The sequence below is a fragment of the Osmerus eperlanus genome, chromosome 21 (assembly GCF_963692335.1).
Source record: "Osmerus eperlanus chromosome 21, fOsmEpe2.1, whole genome shotgun sequence".
Classification (NCBI taxonomy): domain Eukaryota; kingdom Metazoa; phylum Chordata; class Actinopteri; order Osmeriformes; family Osmeridae; genus Osmerus; species Osmerus eperlanus.
Genome location: NC_085038.1, coordinates 11,956,012 through 11,977,294, shown reverse-complemented (window position 1 = coordinate 11,977,294; position 21,283 = coordinate 11,956,012). Strand labels below are relative to the sequence as shown.

The following is a 21,283-nucleotide window of genomic DNA, read 5'->3' as shown; positions in this document are numbered from 1 at the left end:
TACTATTTTCGACAATATTGTCAGAATTGTCAGAATGTCTTCTTACAGTCACATTACCATTTAGTCATTTAGCAGACGCTCTTATCCAGAGCGACTTACGGTAAGTACAGGGACATTCCCCCGAGGCAAGTAGGGTGAAGTGCCTTGCCCAAGGAAACAACGTCATTTTGCACAGCCAGGAATCGAACTGGCAACCTTCAGATTACTAGCCCGATTCCCTAACCGCTCAGCCACCTGACTCCCTACTGTTGCACGGTATGATACAGTAATCCACCAGACTGTGACCAATCATGCAGTGCACTGCAGTCAATGGATGCATGGGTGCTAAAATATATGTTTGTGTGTAGTATACCGTGTGTTGTGCTGAAACAGCCATTATGTGTACATTAGAACGTTTGTATATTACAGTATATTGTTACATACATGTTATCTTTTCTACAGTAAAGGTTCAAATTATACCCACCACTGTAAATCAACTCAAATTAGGCTATTTATAGGCCTATTCTAAAGCCATGATTGGTTGGTGTTGAGTAAAGCAATGAGTGTTTGCACATGTGAGGAGTTAGTGTAAGGCGCTGATGAATTAGTGTGGCATTTTGATTAGTTGTGTTTGAAAAAGGAAATCAAGATGCTTCCTGTTAGAATTGTGTGTGTTACATGGAGAATTGTGTGTTGTGTTTTGCAAAAAGTGAGTCAAAGGCCCAAAATATGCATATGGTTTTGCAGATTTGAGGTGTGGTTCTGGTGTTTGAGTGTCAGGTTTCAGTGTGAAAATTAAGGAATTTGTGTGTAAGCATTTGAAAAAAACTGTAATATATGAACACAACTTCCATGAACACCTGTTCTTTACATTCTGTACAAAGACTTATGACATAATAGTAGTCCTGCCACGAGGTGGCAACAGAGTTCAGTAGAATCTACCAAATTCTTTCTAGTAGATAAATGGTGTCCAGGCGTATCTTGAAGCAGTCCTCTGGTTGTCTGGTGGCAGTGAAGCAGCATCTCTGTGCATTGTGGTCAGAAGGTGTTGTCAGTGGTTATGTAGGGGTCAGGAGGGGTCTCCATAGTCTTGTTCATCAGTAGCAAAAATGTTGTATGTATTGTTGTTTGTAAGTAATACCTCTTGTATGTAAACATAACACGTAAGGCACGTGTGCTGTATTCACATCCAGGTCTAAAGAACTGATGGTTACACATTAAGGAGTGCTCAATATTTCCCTGCAACCTGAACAGGTGGAATGTTGACTCCAGACTTCAACAGCGGTCACTGGGTATTCTTCCGACTAGCTGTCTGTCCGGCCCCTGTTGAAATGGACAGTGGTCTCTGTCTGAGGACCAGACAGTTGGCATGGATGAAATCTTCATCACGTCAGTCATACCACTGCTAAAACAGCTGTACAACCCAGGATTCCAGGGCTTGAGGAGTTATTTTTATAGCATGTGTGAGAGTGAAGACATTCCTGTTGAGCTGAGAACTCCTGATAGTGGTGACATACTGCCCTCTGGTGGCAGGGAGACATACCAGATTAGACGAGGTGGCTTTGGTTCTGGGGTCTGGGGCCCAGTTGTTCAAAAAGATCCTCTTCAGATTTGATCGTTTTGACTGCCGTATGTGATTGAAAATCTTTATTTTGTCATTGATACAATTCTTAGGGTGATCCAGATATCGACTAGTCCTAAATCGAATACAAAGGAGCAGTAGGTGAGGATAGCTGATTGTGTTGTTACCAACGAACACTATTACGTAATAGACTGTTTCTTTCGTTTTTATTCATGGTCACATTTCTAGGCTTTACCAGGACCAGCATCATTCCAAGGTTCCTCAGCGAGCAGTCTACATTCAGTGCTGCCAGCCTGCTCCTGCTTGGTGGAGGTCTCAGGACAGCCCGGAGTGAAAAGGATTTGTCCTTGTCCAACATCCAGACACCTGTGAGGATCACCACCCTGCTCCAGAGCAATCAGGTGTTCACGTCTGCTGCCTCTAATACCAGCCTGGTTGAGGTTCTGGAGATTAGGTAAGGAGGATGAGAAGGTCCTGAAGGCAGCCGCCAGTGTTGCCAGCCTGGTCCAGCCTTCCAAGGACACCCAGCTCCTGGATGTGAAGAAGGACAACCAAGTCCTAAAGGCAGCAGTAAGTCTCATCCGTCCGCTCAGACTCAAGTCATGCAGTGAGGACCTCAAGCCTTCTGCAACCAGAGACCTGAGCCTGCTTCGCCTGAGCAGAGAGATTCAGCCAGAGACTGCTGTTTCTTCAGAGAGCCATGGTGGCTCCATAGCTGCTCCCAGGAAGAGAGTGAGGAAGAAGGGAGAAGGATGTTTCTGTGACCTCATGAGGGCTTTCAGAAGAGGCAGAGGACAGAAGTTGACCTTAGTGACTCTCAGAGATTATATGAAAGTGTAATGCTAAATATAGTTTTTTGTGTTTCTACAGCACAGAGAACACCATGGGTGCAACAGCCACTACTGTGACAAGTGGAGATCACTTGATCCTTGTTTATTTCCACGCCTACTTACCCTCAATAACCTCCTAGGAGAATACTAATTAATTTTTTTTTCAAATGCTTACACACATTTTTTTTTACTTGTCCTCTTTTTTTCAAAACTTAAACACTGCCCCCCCCCCCCTTGGCACCCCCAGTAAAATTGGTGTAGAACTGCCACTGCTTGTACGGTTGGTTTGAGTTGCTGTGAAGTATTTGCCGACCAGAGGATTTCCCGTAAACATAAGCAACACAGCCGCTTTGCTACACTACTTGAAGACTACGCACGCAGCACTGCGTATGATAGACAAGTAAAGCCACCACTCTCGAGCAATATGGTTTGTCGCTTAGCCAATCAGACTATGAGACTTATTCTGATGTCAAACTTCTGTACGCTTAAGCCTATGAAATGTCATATTTTTGTTGGGGCGCGGCTGCCCATTACAGTTTTTCTCAGTTGTTAACACACAAACATGCACCCCCCCCCCCCCCCCCCCCCCCCGCCATCTAAAAAAAACTGAGAGCTGTACTAGGCCTACATCATCTGTACTGGACTTCTGAGCAATGAAATAATGTATTAATGAATTATATGATGCATACATTTGGGCATCCCAATTTATAGCACCTTTTTACTACCTACAAGTATAAGTGTGAATGATAACATTCATGGGTAACATTGCCTAAACATCCCTTAGAAAACAGCAATTGCAATCTTTACCAAAATGGTCAATTCAACTTCTCACCTGAACCCCTGATGCTGATTCATCACCAACCCGTGCTCTACATCTGTAGCTTCAGGGTGCTGTTTTTCCTGCACAGTAATTCGTCAATTTAATACAGACACTAACCATGCTTAGTTGACTGCTGACATTGGTCAGATTACAGGGATAGCCATATTGCTATCCAAGGGATCATATAGGCCTACTTATTACCAGTCAATATCACTTTTGAGTTGCTAGCCTGCTGGTACTAGGCTAAACTAGCACGGTCCCATTATGTGGGTAGGTTATTTTATTTATTTTATTCTATTTTCTGATTTTGAGAAACGACAGGAGAACATATTGTGCTTTACTCTTTTTTTTTCTTCCTCCCTTCCTGTTTTTTAGGAATCACGCCAAAATGTGGAATTATGAGGTGTCAAATTAATTCATGCCATTTCTGTAAGCCAGCCCTGCAAAACAAGAGGAATGAGAAACAGAAGAGAGGCCAAAAGGAAAGCTTTCAAAATAGACAAACAAGTTTCGAGAGAGAGGAAGTTGAGAGTTTGCGTGTCTGTGTATTCAGCAGATATGATTCTGTCTCCATTGTTGCTACGACTACAACCAACTGTGGGATAGGAAGGGAGCTTCACGCTGAGACTAATAACCTGCTGTAATGGAGAGGTCATCCACACAGCAGATAAGAGGTGCATCGTCTTGTCATGTGGCGTAACTAGGAATTCCCTGTGTCGGACTGTGACTGGGCCGTGGTGATGGGAAAGTGACACACGCACAGACCCACACACACATACGGACACGCACACACACACACAGACGGACATACACACACACGCACACACACACACAGACGGACATACACACACACGCACACACACACACAGACGGACATACACACACACACACACGGACAGACACGCACAGGCACACACACACACACGGATGGACGGACAAACACACCCACACACACGGACAAACACACACCTGAACCCAGACAGCCTTGCCTGAGTCAGCCTTGGCAGCCAGACATTTGATTATCAAGGCCTGTTGAGCAGTACATAGTAGTAGTGATTGTCAGACGGCCATCACAGCCATTCTACGTCACTGGCCATCACGTTTCTGCCCGTCTCCGTCTTTGAAAGTCAGTCTAGACATGTGGGAGGAGCTAAGAACCACATTCTCATTGGCTGACCTCTTCCCCCAGAAGCTGGAATGTGTTTTCCTTTCGGTCATCTTCTCAGCGGGACCACCACTGTCTTCCTCACTGGGAGAATCTTTGTCTCGGATGTGATGTGGCCAGACTCGTCTGAGGAGGATTCCTCATGCAGATTTTGAGAGAGGCCGTTTGAGAGAAGACTTGTCTTTCCCCCTTGGGCGGTGTGGTAGAGACAGACTGCAGGAAGGCTGACCATAGCCAATAGCTGAGAAGATCAAATAACACAGCTGTTTTTCAGGAAGATTTCAATAAAAATGCTTTCTTACTATAGTGACAGTACTGTTTTCAAAATTTTACATTCCGTTCATCTATTCAACTCTCTATGGTTCCAAAGCTTTCCATCAAAGCTCAGCTCTGTGAAGGCTGGATGTTTATCATAACCTATTAACATAAATTAATATACACAAAAGTCTACCAAAACATTGCCAAGCACGAAATAGGAAAGTGCAAGTGGCAGCTCGGGTCTAGACGGATTCGAGAGACCGCAGATAGAGTGCGGCTTGTCTGGTTTGTTATATGTTTTTGTTGGTTTTATGTAAAGCACCTTGAGCTGCAATTCTTGTATGAAATGTGCTATATAAATAAAGTCTTACTTACTTACTTCTGACAACCGTCTGGTGGTCCCACCTCTCAATAGCGCCTGCTCCCAACCCAAGCTCTTCTCCTGTCTGGCCCCCCAATGGTGGAATCACCTCCCCACCTCTATCAGAGATACTGACTGTCTCTCCATCTTCAAGAAAAGGCTAAAGACGCACTTGTTCCGGGAGTACAACGGTACTCAGGAATGATTTGCTGGACCAGATGTTAGTTTCCTCCAGGGAAACAATGACTCTTATTGAGGGACTTGTTGCTCTTGTTGGTTAGTTGTAACTGATTTACTGTAACTTCTTGTACTCACTGTGAATTATATTACTGTTGCTTGCTTGCCTACAGGTAAACTCTTGCACTTGTGAGGTTCATGTTGTAATTGTAACTTGTTTACTGTAACTACATGCTCTTATGTTTCTTCCCATTGGTACTTACAGTATTTGCTTTTCACAATGTATGTTTCATGTTTTGGCTACCCACAATGTTTTTGGGGCTATGTCATTGTTGAAAAAAGATGAACTCAAGAGTAGCCTACAAGGTTTCACATCACATATTGCACTGACACTGCCATGGAAATTGTTATTGTAATTGCCATACATTGTGGTTACTGTAACAGGAAATGTGTACAGCACAATATACTGTCATACAATAAGCACATCAAAACTAACATTATGTATAACCTACACTAACAACACATACAGTAAGAAAGTAAAGCAAAGCTGGAGTTTCACTAGTTGTCGTCCTCACTCTCCTGCTCATCCTCGCGCTCCTGTCTGTCTGGCCACAGATTTCATCGACATCACATCTGATGTTCTCCCTTGCGATGCAACAGGGGAAGAATTGTTGTGCATGCCGCAACCATCCCCTACACTGATCTGCTGTGACATCATCACAAGCAGCATCCATTGCCTGGAGCAGGGACCTCTGGTTTTGAGCCCGATGCTCATAGACCCTCCACCTCCATGCAGAAAAAAACTCCTCGATACGATTGAGGAATGGGGAGTAAGGTGATAAGAGCACCATCAGCATTCTTGGATGGGCAGTGAACCCTGATGAGTGGGCCATGGTGGAAGCTTACATTGTCCCACACAATGACAAATGTAAGCAAGTGAGGCCCTACCAAACCCCTCTCACGTAGAGGGATAAGATCGGAGTGCAGGCGGTCCAAGAACACCAGGAGTTTCTGGGTATTGTATGTAAGTAAGTAAGACTTTATTTATATAGCACATTTCATACAAGAATTGTAGCTCAAGGTGCTTTACATAAAATCAATAAAAACAATAATACAAGTGATAAACAATTCAAACAAAAATAAAAAGCTCCATAAGATCTCTGTTCAAGAGAGAAAACAACTTTAAACATGCATCTTAAAAGTAACATATACATTTGGTTCACCCAAGGTCTGTATATATAAAACCATACACTCTGTTAACAGATCCTTTCCCCAGGACAAGAGTATGGGCCGTATTCTCTGTTAACAGATTCTTTGCCTCAGATCAAGAATACAGATTGTTTTACATATTTGTTTAAATACTTCACGCGACCAGAGTTCTTGTACGCTATCAGAGTTCGCCAACTCTGACCTAGACAAAGTAAAAATAGCAAGTCAAATAATGACCCAAATTTACAAAACCAAGATTCTACAATAAAATAACTAATAAAAGTAGGATTACAAGTAACACACATACATTTGGTTCACCCCTGGTCTGTATATATAAAACCATACACTCTGTTAACAGATCCTTTCCCCAGGTCAAGAGTATGGGCCGTATTCTCTGTTAACAGATCCTTTGCTTCAGATCAAGAATACAGATTGTTTTACATATTTGTTTAAATACTTCACGCGACCAGAGTTCTTGTACGCTATCAGAGTTCGCCAACTCTGACCTAGACAAAGTAAAATTAGCAAGTCAAATAATGACCCAAATTTACTACACCAAGATTCTACAATAATATAACTAATAAAAGTAGGAAAACCCTTTTCAGATAAAATTACTTAAATGCTTCGGTAAAAAGGTAGGTTTTAAGCTGTCTTTTAAAAATGTCTAGAGTGTATGGGCCAAGACTGGAATGTGGGTAACTACACCATTCTCTGATATGGCAGCACACATGGTGATGTTGCTCCCGAGCTGGCCTGGGACAAGCTCTATATATTTGATGGAAGCATTTATACTCCTGGATAGCTCCTGTCAGCTAACTAAACTTAGTATGTGATTGGTGATTGAATGTGTCCCCTTGTTTAGTAAAGTTCTAGTTGCACCTGACAATGACTGTAAGCAGATGATCCAAGAGATCCATATTACAGTACATACCATGATGTTTTTCATGGTATTACTGTATGTGCCTGAAAGATTTTGACAGTGGAGTGAACTATTGTGCAGGTGATGATGTACACAAGGAAATTATGCCAATATGTTTTGCAGAGAATAACCACTTGACTGAGAAACAACAGTCAGTTTAGACCAGCAAGATATATTCAATTTGTAATTGGCCTAACTGAAGGCAATTGTACTTAACCATTTGCAAAGATGTGCTAAATCATTTGAAATTTGTTCCAACTGTAGGCAATTGCACTTGCCACATCAAGGATGTGCTAATACAATTGCAATTTGATTCAAGGAATGAGAAATTCGAATCTGAATCTGTTGTGAACAAGTGCCCAGTGGTTTGGAGGTTTGCACGTGTTGTTTTGAGAATGCCATTTCTGTTTCGTGAAATGCGCCAAAGCAATGGAAAAACACTGTAAAGGGAGAAATCTACAGTGTTTAATTGTCCATCCATCCAACCATCAGTTAGTATCAAGGTATATGTAATATATGTAGGCTGTAGTTATATCCCCAGTGTATTCAGCCAGCAGGTACACACCACACGCTCGCCCTGTTCCGTCAAAACAAGCTAATTTACTATGATGTCATAAAGGTTGTTTAGCAACAAGCCTGTCCCGATTCACCAGTCTGGATCGACGTGTTCTATGACGTCATAATGGCTCTCAAGTCTATAAATTCTGTAAATTCAGCGTCGGAGATCAGTATCGTTTTGAAACTCGATTTGACTTTCTGATAGACGATTCATCGGTGGAACATGGATTAAAGAAGACCTAAAGCACAAGACAGGATTTGACCAGGGTGCTGGTTGCTGATATCACTAAGATCCCTACCCATCTACAACCTGCTTGATCTACAGAGTAGGCCTAGCCTAGCACGATGGGAACCGGGTGCAGTAGTCTACCTGACAGGTAAGGAGATGCTGTCCTAGCTTTCATTGCTAGATGAAAGCTACTACATTCAAGTTTAGCGTATCCTGTTATCGACCGGTTAGCTCTCGACACATTCGTCAGGAATTTGACGAAAATGTAGATAGCCTAAGTAAAAAACGTTGTCACAGCATTTGTACCTTAAAGTGGAACTGAATCGCGATTAAACACAGTGATATTATAATAGTATTATATTATAGCTACAATTATTATATTATACATTAAATGCCATAAAAACAAAAACAAAAAACCTGTATGCCATATTGGTCCAGATTGGTCTTGTATGCCGCTGTTTGCAAGGGATTTTGTATTTGTATTTATATGCTGTATTTTTTATATGTGCAATACCCATATTTATTATGTGCAATATTTATATTTTATAATATGGTATTTATCTGCCTTTATTTTTATTCACTCCGCACAAGAGTACTGTTTTGTTTTTATTTTTAGTTAGAGCACTAAGAGCCAGTAAAACAACATTTCGTTCTTATGTGCACTTACTCTGTACTGTCGAATGACAATCAATCTATCTATCATATTTTATAACTAACTAATCAAAATCTCTAGTGTGTAAATTATGTACTTATGTTAGAAGTATTTAGCACGTTAGAAGTAACGCTTTATACTGTAATCCGATTACGTTTTTCGAATAACGAGTAAAGTAAGGGATTACTACGGTGGCCCACGGGTGCACAACCCAACAACATTAGCGAAGCAAACAAAAGTTGAAAACACAACAATATTAGCACACAACACAACGACATTAACAAAAACGAAACATTTATAAAAACGCTGCATTTCAAAAAACAGTCAACTACACCACAATGAGGCATTGAGATAATGGCACACTGAAAACAGAGCCAGTGAGAACTCGGTTAAAAGAGAACACACAGCCATGCAATGCACACAGCACGAAGGGTTCCCCTACCACGGATGCAGAAAGTTAAGGAGGAACTGAAACAGATGGAGGACAATGATATCTTAGAGCGAGTGACCAATCCAACAGATTGGTGTGCACCAATGGTGCCGGTCCTTAAGAAGAATGGGGACGTGCTTATTGCTCCGGAGACTCACGGAGGCGGTGACGCGATACGCACCGATCGAGAAAGAGTGTGTGGCGAGTGTCTGGGCCTGAGAGAGGTTTGAGAAATACCTCTACGGCCTGGATGACTTCAAACGTGTGACAGATCACAAGCCACTGGTACCTCTTATCAACAGCAAGGACCTTTGACAATGTCCCACTGCGCTGCCAAAGACTGCTGGTGCATCTCAGAAGATTCAAGCCGACTGCAGAACATGCCCCAGGAAAAACTTTAGTTGTAGCCGACACACTGTCACAGAGTCCACAGAAAGACACTCCAAAAGAGACACACACACACAGATGTTGAGTGCTATGTTGCGGCTATCATGCAGGGCATGCCTGCAACTCAGGGGAAAATGGACTGTATCAGGGCTGCCACAGCAGCTGGATAACAAGCTCCAGGCTGTGATCAAGCTCATCAAGTCTGGTTGGCCAGAGCACATAAGTAAGACCCCCAGCTCAGTTAGGGAGTTTGTCTCTGTCAGAGGTGAACTGTCCGAGTATGATGGTATTGTCACTAGGGGAAGCCGCATGGTTGTACCACAGTCCTTTAGAGATGACATTCTTAAAAGAATACATGAAGGGTACCAGGGCCTGACAAAGTTCAGGGAAAGGGCCAATGTCTCAGTATAGTGGCCAGGAATCTCTTCTGATATAAAAGAGGCAGTCATGTCATGTGGGCACAGCAGAAGGAGCCACCTCCTTCTTGCCCTGGTTATCCAGGAGCTGAAGGCAACGTTCGCCCACTTTGGAATTGCGGACTAAGTTGGCAGTGACAATGGGCCACAGTTTTCTACTGTGGAGTTCCAGGAGCTGGCAAGACAGTTGGACTTTAAGCACATGACCTCCAGTCCACATAACCCTCAAGGCAATGGTCATGCGGAGAGACCAGTGCAAACAGCCAAGAGGATCCTTAGACAAGATGACCCGTGGCTTGCCCTAATGTGCTACAGGTCAACACCATGCTCGACTACAGGGCCCAGCCCTATTGTTATTATATACATAACTTTTTTCTTTTATAAATTGTTTAGGTCGTGTCAAAAGAAGAAAGTCACTTTGTTAATGGTTGGACTTGATGGAGCGGGAAAGACGTTGTTACTCCAAATGATTACAGGTTAGTAAACTGAGTGACAGTCCCCTCCAGCATGTGTAAACAGCACCAGTGCTGACTGACTTTTGGGTTTGTCCTGCAGGTCGCACACCAGCAGAGCAGATACAGGTGTCGGCTGGTGTCTCTGGGGTAGAGATGGACTCTTCCGGTGTCTCTGGGGTAGAGATGCCTGTGGCAGGCTACCAGGTGACCCTGCTGGACCTGCCCGGGGATCCTAGTCTCAGGGCCCTGTGGGAAGACTATTACCCCCGGTGCCATGCCCTGGTGTTTGTGGTGGACTCTGCCGAAAGCTATCGGCTTCGGCAGAGCACAAAAGTCTTCAGGGAAACACTCAGAAACCGTCATGTGATAAGGAAACCTGTCCTTCTGTGAGTATGCTAGTAAAGCAGACTGTGTTTACACAATGTTTACATCCAGTGACATGAAAACAACTCTCTCTCTCTCTCTCTCTCTCTCTCTCTCTCTCTCTCTCTCTCTCTCTCTCTCTCTCAGGCTGTTGAACAAGCAGGACCACTACAAGGCTTGGAGACAGGAAATATTGGAGAAGAAACTCGAAGTACAAAGAGTTCTTAAACTGACTAAGTGCCCGTGCATAGTATTGGTGAGTGCCTTTCTCCAAAGTTGTGGTTTGTTAGAGTCTTGGGAGCTCATTTTGATTTGGTTTCCTCAAAGGCATTTTCAAACCCCTTACTCACCACGTAAAACATTGATTTTTGTCCTAAATCATAGAGGTAGCCACCCCACCTCTTGTTGACTACACAACTGTAGTCAACAAGACTGAGTCTAGATATCACAGATCTACAATGTGTTCCTGTCTTGTAGAAGTCTTCTGCCATGCCTGACTGTCACAAGTCACTGGGCATGAAGGCCATCCAATGTGGACTACGCGGGCTACTGCGAAAGGTCTCTCGAGATTACCAGGTCCTTTGTAGACGTGTTGAGTACGACACAGCGCACATCAGGGCCATGGATGAGGAGACAAGGAGATGGTCAAAGAGACTTGTGATGTGAGCAGGAATAAGGGAAAGAGGGACGAAGGCTAGGGGAAGACTGTATACAGTCAGGATGAATAATGATGAACTCATATAGTGTTCGCTTATAAGTAAGGAGGGAAGTAAGACACATGAAAGAATGTGTTCTTTGAAGACTGTGTGGTAGAAATATAACATTTAATGACAAGATGACTTCACGTTTGTTTTCAGTGTTGCTGAAAAGCCTTGCGTCATGCCTGTCTTACGTGAGGAGTTCTGTGTGCCCAGGGAAAATATGTTGTTTTCTTTTCCAGCAAAGAAGAGCCGGAAGGAAAAGGGGGAATGAAAGGAGAGGTTTCGGAGGGAAGCGAGAGAGCCTCCGTCACTGCCTCTCTGGAGAGCTGCACGGAGGAACGACCACCTCAGACACTTCACGTACTGAAGCCAGCAGCTCGCAAAGTCCACTTCAAATCCTCTACTGCCCAAAGCTCAAAGGCCTTTGAGTTTGAACAGGTCACACTGCCCAGTACCCCGATCGACGGCAAAGTCGTTGTCAACAGTTGTCCGATCGTGAGATGCACGAGGTTCGACACGGGAGACGACAATGACCTTCCGGAGAAGTCCGTTGATGGAAGCAGCGAGACCGTAAGTCAGGTGGTCGACTCGCTCAGTGTGAAGTCATACCATCTGCTAGCCTCCTCAAATCTCTGGCTCGACCCAGCCACGCTCAGGGACTTGTCCATAAGCCTCCAGGACCAGCTCAACACCCTCATGACTGCATATGACAAGCTGCTGCTTCAACAGGAAGAGGAAGTGAGGGCCCTCTGTCAGTCCTCCACAGTGGAACAGGAAGAGGAAGTGAGGGCTCTCTGTCAGTCCTCCACAGTGGAACAGGAAGAGGAAGTGAGGGCCCTCTGTCAGTCCTCCACAGTGGAACAGGAAGAGGAAGTGAGGGCCCTCTGTCAGTCCTCCACAGTGGAACAGGAAGAGGAAGTGAGGGCTCTCTGTCAGTCCTCCACAGTGGAACAGCAAGAGGAAGTGAGGGCCCTCTGTCAGTCCTCCACAGTGGAACAGGAAGAGGAAGTGAGGGCTCTCTGTCAGTCCTCCACAGTGGAACAGGAAGAGGAAGTTAGGGCCCTCTGTCTGTCCTCCACAGTGGAACAGCAAGAGGACGTGAGTGCTCTCTGTGAGAAGGAGAAGAAGAAATGGAAAAAGAAGTTTTCCAAGCATTTCGGTTTCAAGGTAAAAACAGAATGTAGTTATTAACACCCAGATTTATGTTTCACTCTAAATATAGATTTTTATAATCTTCCTACATATTTGCCAGTTGTATTGTTTGAAACCGTCTTTAAATGAGTTAGAGCATATTTAGTACTTCTGCCTAACTGGTTTAATTTCTGTAATGTAGAAATACAGGAAGACTAAGGATGGCCAACCTGAGATCACACAGACGTCTTCACACAAGGACTTCATCCGTAAGTCCACTGGTATAAATACTGGGGCCAGTTGCATAAAAATAGACCTAGTCTTAGACTTAAATGTAACTTTAAGTCCGACTTGCCATAGACACTCTTCAATTTACCTGTTGCATAAAACTTTACTATCAGTGACTAACGTAAGACTGACTGACTGGCGCTAGCGTCAACAAAGTGAGTTATGTTGTCATCTACTCACTCGTTTAATAAAATTCAATTTTATTCCTGCTGAAAAGCAGAACCAAGTCAACGTTTTCTGCCGTTACAAATATGCCTAACACACTTAATTCCTTTCGTAATAAATTATCCTAAGATCCTACTAACAGATCGTTGGCATAGCAACTCAGCCCTTACCGCAAGGTTTAGCCAGGGGAGAGGTGTCAATTTTTTTTTACCTCAAATTAAGTCAGTCTTACTATTTATGCAACAGACAGGCTTAGTTAGACTAGTCTAACCTGACAATTTAAGACAGCCTAAGGCTAAGACTAGTCTTAAACTAAGTTTATGCAACTGGCCCCTGGACAGTGTCTAATAAGTACACAGTATTTGCATAGACATTAACACACACACACAACCAGAAGCTCATTGAAACTCTTACCTCCTGTGTCCAGCTGTGTCCCCCAACACGGTGTGTCCACCTGGGTCCCAGTCAGACACAGGCTCCCAGCTCCAGGAGGAATCTACCAAACGCTCCGTGTTCGCAAAGGCCTTTTCCTCCTTCAGGAAAGGCCTGTGCAACATCTTCAAGAGGAAGAATAGAATCCTCCCTTGCACAATTTGACAACCCCCTACACAACCCCCCCACCACACACACACCCCACCCCCACACAACCCCCCCACCACACACACACACACACCAGATAGGAGTTTTGCTTACTCCAACATGTTCTGAGGGCAGAAAGGAAAATGATTGGTTTACAGATTCAACCAATTGAAGGAGAGGCAGGTTCAAGACGTTTGAATTGTGTAGGGCAGGGGTTTAAAACGTTTTGCTGCACGCACCCCTTTCTAGTGTTCATCACCTGTCAAACCACCCCCCCCTCCAACACCTTAAGGCCTTGCACACTGAGTCCGAAATTCGTGTTGCACATGCACAGGTACACCCCTAGTGGTGCTCAAGTACCTGCCCTTTTGCCCAATTTTTTCTTCATTCATCAATATTTAAGTATAAAAATTACTCTCTCTGTCATCAATTCCCCCCAAATGTGTTTTGATATCTGACGGGGCATTTATTTGAGTTCTTGTGAGAATTTCGCCCCAACATGCTCCGCGGCGCTCACAAGCCCCCCCGCGCCCCTCCCTCCTCCCTCCTTCTCCTCCACTTAGTGCTCATGTAGTGCAGAGCGCCAGGCCAAACGGCTGCAGCCTACTTCTTCTCTGACCCGCAGCATCAGACAAACAGGTAATGACGGTGTTTGCGCAATCCCTCGACGTTGTTTGGTGATAAATTAACCACAACATTAGCGCCGCTGAAAACATTACATCGCTCTCGCGCGCTCGTGCTCTCTCGCGCGTCTGTGTGTGTCTGTGTGTGTGTGTGTCTGTCTGTCTGTGTGTGTGTGTCTGTCTGTGTGTGTGTCTGTCTGTGTGTCTGTCTGTGTCTGTCTGTGTGTCTGGCTCTCGCGCTCTCGCTCGCTCGCTCTCGCTCCCTTCCTCTCGCTCGCTCTCGCTCGCATCCTCTCGCTCGCTTCTTCTCGCTCGCGCTCGCTTCCTCTCGCTCTCTTCCTCTCGCTCTCGCTCGCCCCTTCTCGCTCGCTTCCTCTCTCGCTCGCTTCCTCTCTCGCTCTCGCTCGCTCTCGCTCGCTTCCTCTCTCACTCTCGCTCGATTCCTCTCTCGCTCGCTTCCTCTCTCGCTCGCTTCCTCTCTCGCTCTATCTCACTCGCTCTCGCTCTCTCGCTCTCTCTCGTGTGCGCTCGCGCTTTCTCGCGCTCTCTCGCGCTTTCTCGTGCTCTCTCGCACTCTCTCTCGCTCTCTCGCACGTTCTCTCTCGCTTTCTCACTCTCGCGCGCACGCTCTCGTGCGCTTGCTCTCTCTCGCTCTCGCTCGCTCTCTCTCTCGCTCTCTTTCTCACTCTCTTTCTCTCTCGCTCTCTCTCACTCTCTTTTGCTCGCGCTCTCTCTCTCTTGATCTCACTCTTTCGCTCGCTCTCTCTCGCTCTCTCTCGCGCTATCTCGCTCTCTCTCGCTCTCTCTCGCGCTCTCACGCTCTCTCGCACTCGCTCGTTTTTAGGAAACGTCAGACCAGCGCTAATGTTGTGGTTAATGTATCACCAAACAACGTTGAGGGATTGCACAAACACCGTCATTACCTGTTTGTCTGATGCTGCGGGTCAGAGAAGAAGTAGGCTGCAGCCGTTTGACCTGGCGCTCAGCACTGCATGAGCACTAAGTGGAGGAGCAGGAGGGGGAGGGAGGGGCCCGGCGGGGCTTGTGAGCGCCGCGGAGCATGTCGGGGCGACATTCTCACAATAACTCAAATAAATGCCCCGTCAGATATCAAAACACATTTTGGGGAATTGATGACAGAGAGTCATTTTAATTCTTAAATATTGATGAATGAAGAAAAAAATGGTCTGAATGAATCATCACTTAGCGCCTAATATGAACAGGGCGGGGCTATTGGGACACAGACGTGCTTGTAAAATGAGTAATTTACAGCTTGTAATGTGAAACTGTATTTCTCAATAAAACTTTGGCATGATGTGAAGTTTTATGATGGCATATTAGGGCCAGTGTAGGTAATTGTCTCACAAATTTTTACATTTGCGAGAAAAAAAGCAATTAAGTAAACCAATAATTTTCCTTTCTCCCCTTAGAACATGTTTGAGTGAGCAAAACTCCTATCTACCACACACACACAGACACACACACACACACCCTCCCTCCCTTCTCACTCAATAAATAAAGAAGTAAATTGAATATGATGAAACTATTTGCAAGATGGTTATATTGTTAACTAGTCTGCTCTGTGTCTGAACATGATATATTACTGTCAGCTGCAACAAAAGATCAGTTGAAACTTAATAAGGTGTCTGACAAAATGTTGTAAAAGCTCTAAACAAAATATTCGTAAATGTACTGTTGTACGCAGGGGCGATTCTACACGGGGGCCTACAGGGAGGGGCCAGTGCCCCTGTAAAAATGTCCCTGGCCCCTCCCTGTGGCCCCCTTGTGCTAAGGGTTAACCCTAACCCTGGCCACACGTCTGAGAGCTGTACTAGGCCTACATCATCTGTACTGGACTTCTGAGCAATGAAATAATGTATTAATGAATTATATGATGCATACATTTGGGCATCCAAATTTATAGCACCTTTTTACTACCTACAAGTATAAGTGTGAATGATAACATTCATGGGTAACATTGCCTAAACATCCCTTAGAAAACAGCAATTTCATGCAATCTTTACCAAAATGGACAATTCAACTTCTCACCTGAACCCCTGATGTTGATTCATCACCAACCCGTGCTCTACATCTGTAGCTTCAGGGTGCTGTTTTTCCTGCACAGTAATTCATCAATTTAATGCAGACACTAACCATGCTTAGTTGACTGCTGACATTGGTCGAGATTACAGGGATAGCCATATTACTATCCAAGGGATCATATAGGCCTACTTATTACCAGTTAATATCACTTTTGAGTTGCTAGCCTGCTGGTACTAGGCTAAACTAGCACGGTCCCATTATGTGGGTAGGTTATTTTATTTATTTTATTCTATTTTCTGCTTTTGAGAAACGACAGGAGAACATATTGTGCTTTGCTCTTTTTTTTTCTTCCTCCCTTCCTGTTTTTTAGGAATCACGCCAAAATGTGGAATTATGAGGTGTCAAATTAATTCATGCCATCTCTGTAAGCCAGCCCTGCAAAACAAGAGGAATGAGAAACAGAAGAGAGGCCAAAAGGAAGCAGGAGCTTTCAAAATAGACAAACAAGTTTCGAGAGAGAGGAAGTTGAGAGTTTGCGTGTCTGTGTATTCAGCAGATATGATTCTGTCTCCATTGTTGCTACGACTACAACCAACTGTGGGATAGGAAGGGAGCTTCACGCTGAGACTAATAACCTGCTGTAATGGAGAGGTCATCCACACAGCAGATAAGAGGTGCATCGTCTTGTCATGTGGCGTAACTAGGAATTCCCTGTGTCGGACTGTGACTGGGCCGTGGTGACGGGAAAGTGACACGCACAGACCCACACACACATACGGACACGCATACACACACACAGATGGACATACACTCGCACACACACACACAGACGGAGATACACACGCACATATTAGCTCAAATGGTAGAGCGCTTGCTTCGCATGCGAGAGGCAGCGGGATCGATGCCCGCATTCTCCAACAGCTTTCTCATTGAAAAATGGAGCTCTGTTCCACAACAACCTTTGCACGTGTTTCGGAAAAGCAGCTCCAAAGTGTGGGACGATTCAACTCTCCCAGGTAGGAGCAAGGGAAGTGCGAGTTAGCTCAAATGCTGCAGCGCTTCCTTTGCCTGTCATATGCAGGGGAATCGATACTCGCAATCCCTGTGAGATTCAAATTGATGTCAAGTAAGCAGTCGAGCCAGATTGTCGATTGTGACTCAAGACTGAGCAGTTTTTAACTCTTCCAAGGAAAGTACACATGTGTAAGGTGGGGGATTAGCTCAAATGGTAGAGCGCTCGCTTAGCATGTGAGAGGTAGCGGGATCGATGCCCGCATCCTCCATAGGTGATGCTGTTTAACTGGCAAGATTTAGTTTCTTTCCAAAGCAACATTTACAAGAATCGCATTGGCATGAAGGATGACGACACGATTGGCCTAATACAATTTGGGTCCTCATGCTGATGCTAACAAGTTCCCCAACGAGGAGCTTAATATGGGGGAATTAGCTCAAGTGGTAGAGCGCTTGCTTCGCATGCGAGAGGCAGCGGGATCGATGCCTGCATTCTCCAACATCTTTTTCATTGAAAAATGGAGCTCTGTTCCACAACAACATTTGCACGTGTTTCGGAAAAGCAGCTCCAAAGTGTGGGACAATTCAACTCTCCCAGGTAGAAGCAAGGGAAGTGCGAGTTAGCTCAAATGCTGCAGCGCTTCCTTTGCCTGTCATATGCAGGGGAATCGATACTCGCAATCCCTGTGAGATTCAAATTGATGTCAAGTAAGCAGTCGAACCAGACTGTACTCATGCTGACGCTCACAAGTTCCCCAACGAGGAACTCAACATGGGGTTTTAGCTCAAATGGTAGAGCGCTCGCTTAGCATGCGAGAGGTAGCGGGATCGATTCCCGCATACTCCATAGGTGATGCTGTTTAACTGGCAAGATTTAGTTTCTTACGCAGGGGAATCGATACTCGCAATCCCTGTGAGATTCAAATTGATGTCAAGTAAGCAGTCGAACCAGACTGTACTCATGCTGACGCTCACAAGTTCCCCAACGAGGAACTCAACATGGGGGATTAGCTCAAATGGTAGAGCGCTCGCTTAGCATGCGAGAGGTAGCGGGATCGATGCCCGCATCCTCCATAGGTGATGCTGTTTAACTGGCAAGATTTAGTTTCTTACGCAGGGGAATCGATACTCGCAATCCCTGTGAGATTCAAATTGATGTCAAGTAAGCAGTCGAACCAGACTGTACTCATGCTGACGCTCACAAGTTCCCCAATGAGGAACTCAACATGGGGGATTAGCTCAAATGGTAGAGCGCTCGCTTAGCATGCGAGAGGTAGCGGGATCGATGCCCGCATCCTCCATAGGTGATGCTGTTTAACTGGCAAGATTTAGTTTCTTACGCAGGGGAATCGATACTCGCAATCCCTGTGAGATTCAAATTGATGTCAAGAAAGCAGTCGAACCAGACTGTACTCATGCTGACGCTCACAAGTTCCCCAACGAGGAACTCAACATGGGGGATTAGCTCAAATGGTAGAGCGCTCGCTTTGCATGCGAGAGGTAGCGGGATCGATGCCCGCATCCTCCATAGGTGATGCTGTTTAACTGGCAAGATTTAGTTTCTTTCCAAAGTAACATTTACAAGAATCGCATTGGCATGAAGGACGACGACACGATTGGCCTAATACAATTTGGGTCCTCATGCTAATGCTAACAAGTTCCCCAATGAGGAGCTTACTATGGGGGAATTAGCTCAAGTGGTAGAGCGCTTGCTTCGCATGCGAGAGGCAGCGGGATCGATGCCCGCATTCTCCAACAGCTTTTTCATTGAAAAATGGAGCTCCGTTCCACAACAACCTTTGCACGTGTTTCGGAAAAGCAGCTCCAAAGTGTGGGACAATTCAACTCTCCCAGGTAGAAGCAAGGGAAGTGCGAGTTAGCTCAAATGCTGCAGCGCTTCCTTTGCCTGTCATATGCAGGGGAATCGATACTCGCAATCCCTGTGAGATTCAAATTGATGTCAAGTAAGCAGTCGAACCAGACTGTACTCATGCTGACGCTCACAAGTTCCCCAACGAGGAACTCAACATGGGGGATTAGCTCAAATGGTAGAGCGCTCGCTTAGCATGCGAGAGGTAGCGGGATCGATGCCCGCATCCTCCATAGGTGATGCTGTTTAACTGGCAAGATTTAGTTTCTTACGCAGGGGAATCGATACTCGCAATCCCTGTGAGATTCAAATTGATGTCAAGTAAGCAGTCGAACCAGACTGTACTCATGCTGACGCTCACAAGTTCCCCAACGAGGAACTCAACATGGGGGATTAGCTCAAATGGTAGAGCGCTCGCTTAGCATGCGAGAGGTAGCGGGATCGATGCCCGCATCCTCCATAGGTGATGCTGTTTAACTGGCAAGATTTAGTTTCTTACGCAGGGGAATCGATACTCGCAATCCCTGTGAGATTCAAATTGATGTCAAGTAAGCAGTCGAACCAGACTGTACTCATGCTGACGCTCACAAGTTCCCCAATGAGGAACTCAACATGGGGGATTAGCTCAAATGGTAGAGCGCTCGCTTAGCATGCGAGAGGTAGCGGGATCGATGCCCGCATCCTCCGTAGGTGATGCTGTTTAACTGGCAAGATTTAGTTTCTTTCCAAAGTAACATTTACAAGAATCGCATTGGCATGAAGGACGATGACACGATTGGCCTAATACAATTTGGGTCCTCATGCTAATGCTAACAAGTTCCCCAACGAGGAGCTTAATATGGGGGAATTAGCTCAAGTGGTAGAGCGCTTGCTTCGCATGCGAGAGGCAGCGGGATCGATGCCTGCATTCTCCAACATCTTTTTCATTGAAAAATGGAGCTCTGTTCCACAACAACCTTTGCACGTGTTTCGGAAAAGCAGCTCCAAAGTGTGGGACAATTCAACTCTCCCAGGTAGAAGCAAGGGAAGTGCGAGTTAGCTCAAATGCTGCAGCGCTTCCTTTGCCTGTCATATGCAGGGGAATCGATACTCGCAATCCCTGTGAGATTCAAATTGATGTCAAGTAAGCAGTCGAACCAGACTGTACTCATGCTGACGCTCACAAGTTCCCCAACGAGGAACTCAACATGGGGGATTAGCTCAAATGGTAGAGCGCTCGCTTAGCATGCGAGAGGTAGCGGGATCGATGCCCGCATCCTCCATAGGTGATGCTGTTTAACTGGCAAGATTTAGTTTCTTACGCAGGGGAATCGATACTCGCAATCCCTGTGAGATTCAAATTGATGTCAAGTAAGCAGTCGAACCAGACTGTACTCATGCTGACGCTCACAAGTTCCCCAACGAGGAACTCAACATGGGGGATTAGCTCAAATGGTAGAGCGCTCGCTTAGCATGCGAGAGGTAGCGGGATCGATGCCCGCATCCTCCATAGGTGATGCTGTTTAACTGGCAAGATTTAGTTTCTTACGCAGGGGAATCGATACTCGCAATCCCTGTGAGATTCAAATTGATGTCAAGTAAGCAGTCGAACCAGACTGTACTCATGCTGACGCTCACAAGTTCCCCAACGAGGAACTCAACATGGGGGATTAGCTCAAATGGTAGAGCGCTCGCTTAGCATGCGAGAGGTAGCGGGATCGATGCCCGCATCCTCCATAGGTGATGCTGTTTAACTGGCAAGATTTAGTTTCTTACGCAGGGGAATCGATACTCGCAATCCCTGTGAGATTCAAATTGAGGTCAAGTAAGCAGTCGAACCAGACTGTACTCATGCTGACGCTCACAAGTTCCCCAACGAGGAACTCAGCATGGGGGATTAGCTCAAATGCTAGAGTGCTCGCTTAGCATGCGAGAGGTAGCGGGATCGATGCCCGCATCCTCCATAGGTGATGCTGTTTAACTGGCAAGATTTAGTTTCTTACGCAGGGGAATCGATACTCGCAATCCCTGTGAGATTCAAATTGATGTCAAGTAAGCAGTCGAACCAGAACGTACTCATGCTGACGCTCACAAGTTCCCCAA

General features: G+C 45.3%; 12 non-coding genes across 12 annotated transcripts; all 12 read left to right on the top strand.

The window, feature by feature from the left end:
* The first annotated feature begins 17,530 nt into the window (after positions 1–17,530).
* trnaa-agc (transfer RNA alanine (anticodon AGC)) lies at positions 17,531–17,603 on the top strand. Its single transcript has one exon. It is a non-coding gene; the product is annotated as a tRNA-Ala (tRNA).
* A 502-nt stretch (positions 17,604–18,105) lies between these two features.
* Positions 18,106–18,178, top strand: trnaa-agc (transfer RNA alanine (anticodon AGC)). Its single transcript has one exon. It is a non-coding gene; the product is annotated as a tRNA-Ala (tRNA).
* A 154-nt stretch (positions 18,179–18,332) lies between these two features.
* Positions 18,333–18,405, top strand: trnaa-agc (transfer RNA alanine (anticodon AGC)). The gene has a single exon. It is a non-coding gene; the product is annotated as a tRNA-Ala (tRNA).
* Positions 18,406–18,559: 154 nt separating this feature from the next.
* trnaa-agc (transfer RNA alanine (anticodon AGC)) lies at positions 18,560–18,632 on the top strand. Its single transcript has one exon. It is a non-coding gene; the product is annotated as a tRNA-Ala (tRNA).
* A 154-nt stretch (positions 18,633–18,786) lies between these two features.
* On the top strand, positions 18,787–18,859 carry trnaa-ugc (transfer RNA alanine (anticodon UGC)). Its single transcript has one exon. It is a non-coding gene; the product is annotated as a tRNA-Ala (tRNA).
* A 154-nt stretch (positions 18,860–19,013) lies between these two features.
* trnaa-cgc (transfer RNA alanine (anticodon CGC)) lies at positions 19,014–19,086 on the top strand. Its single transcript has one exon. It is a non-coding gene; the product is annotated as a tRNA-Ala (tRNA).
* A 275-nt stretch (positions 19,087–19,361) lies between these two features.
* trnaa-agc (transfer RNA alanine (anticodon AGC)) lies at positions 19,362–19,434 on the top strand. The gene has a single exon. It is a non-coding gene; the product is annotated as a tRNA-Ala (tRNA).
* A 154-nt stretch (positions 19,435–19,588) lies between these two features.
* On the top strand, positions 19,589–19,661 carry trnaa-agc (transfer RNA alanine (anticodon AGC)). Its single transcript has one exon. It is a non-coding gene; the product is annotated as a tRNA-Ala (tRNA).
* Positions 19,662–19,815: 154 nt separating this feature from the next.
* On the top strand, positions 19,816–19,888 carry trnaa-agc (transfer RNA alanine (anticodon AGC)). Its single transcript has one exon. It is a non-coding gene; the product is annotated as a tRNA-Ala (tRNA).
* A 502-nt stretch (positions 19,889–20,390) lies between these two features.
* trnaa-agc (transfer RNA alanine (anticodon AGC)) lies at positions 20,391–20,463 on the top strand. The gene has a single exon. It is a non-coding gene; the product is annotated as a tRNA-Ala (tRNA).
* Positions 20,464–20,617: 154 nt separating this feature from the next.
* Positions 20,618–20,690, top strand: trnaa-agc (transfer RNA alanine (anticodon AGC)). The gene has a single exon. It is a non-coding gene; the product is annotated as a tRNA-Ala (tRNA).
* A 154-nt stretch (positions 20,691–20,844) lies between these two features.
* Positions 20,845–20,917, top strand: trnaa-agc (transfer RNA alanine (anticodon AGC)). Its single transcript has one exon. It is a non-coding gene; the product is annotated as a tRNA-Ala (tRNA).
* The last annotated feature ends 366 nt before the right edge of the window (positions 20,918–21,283 follow it).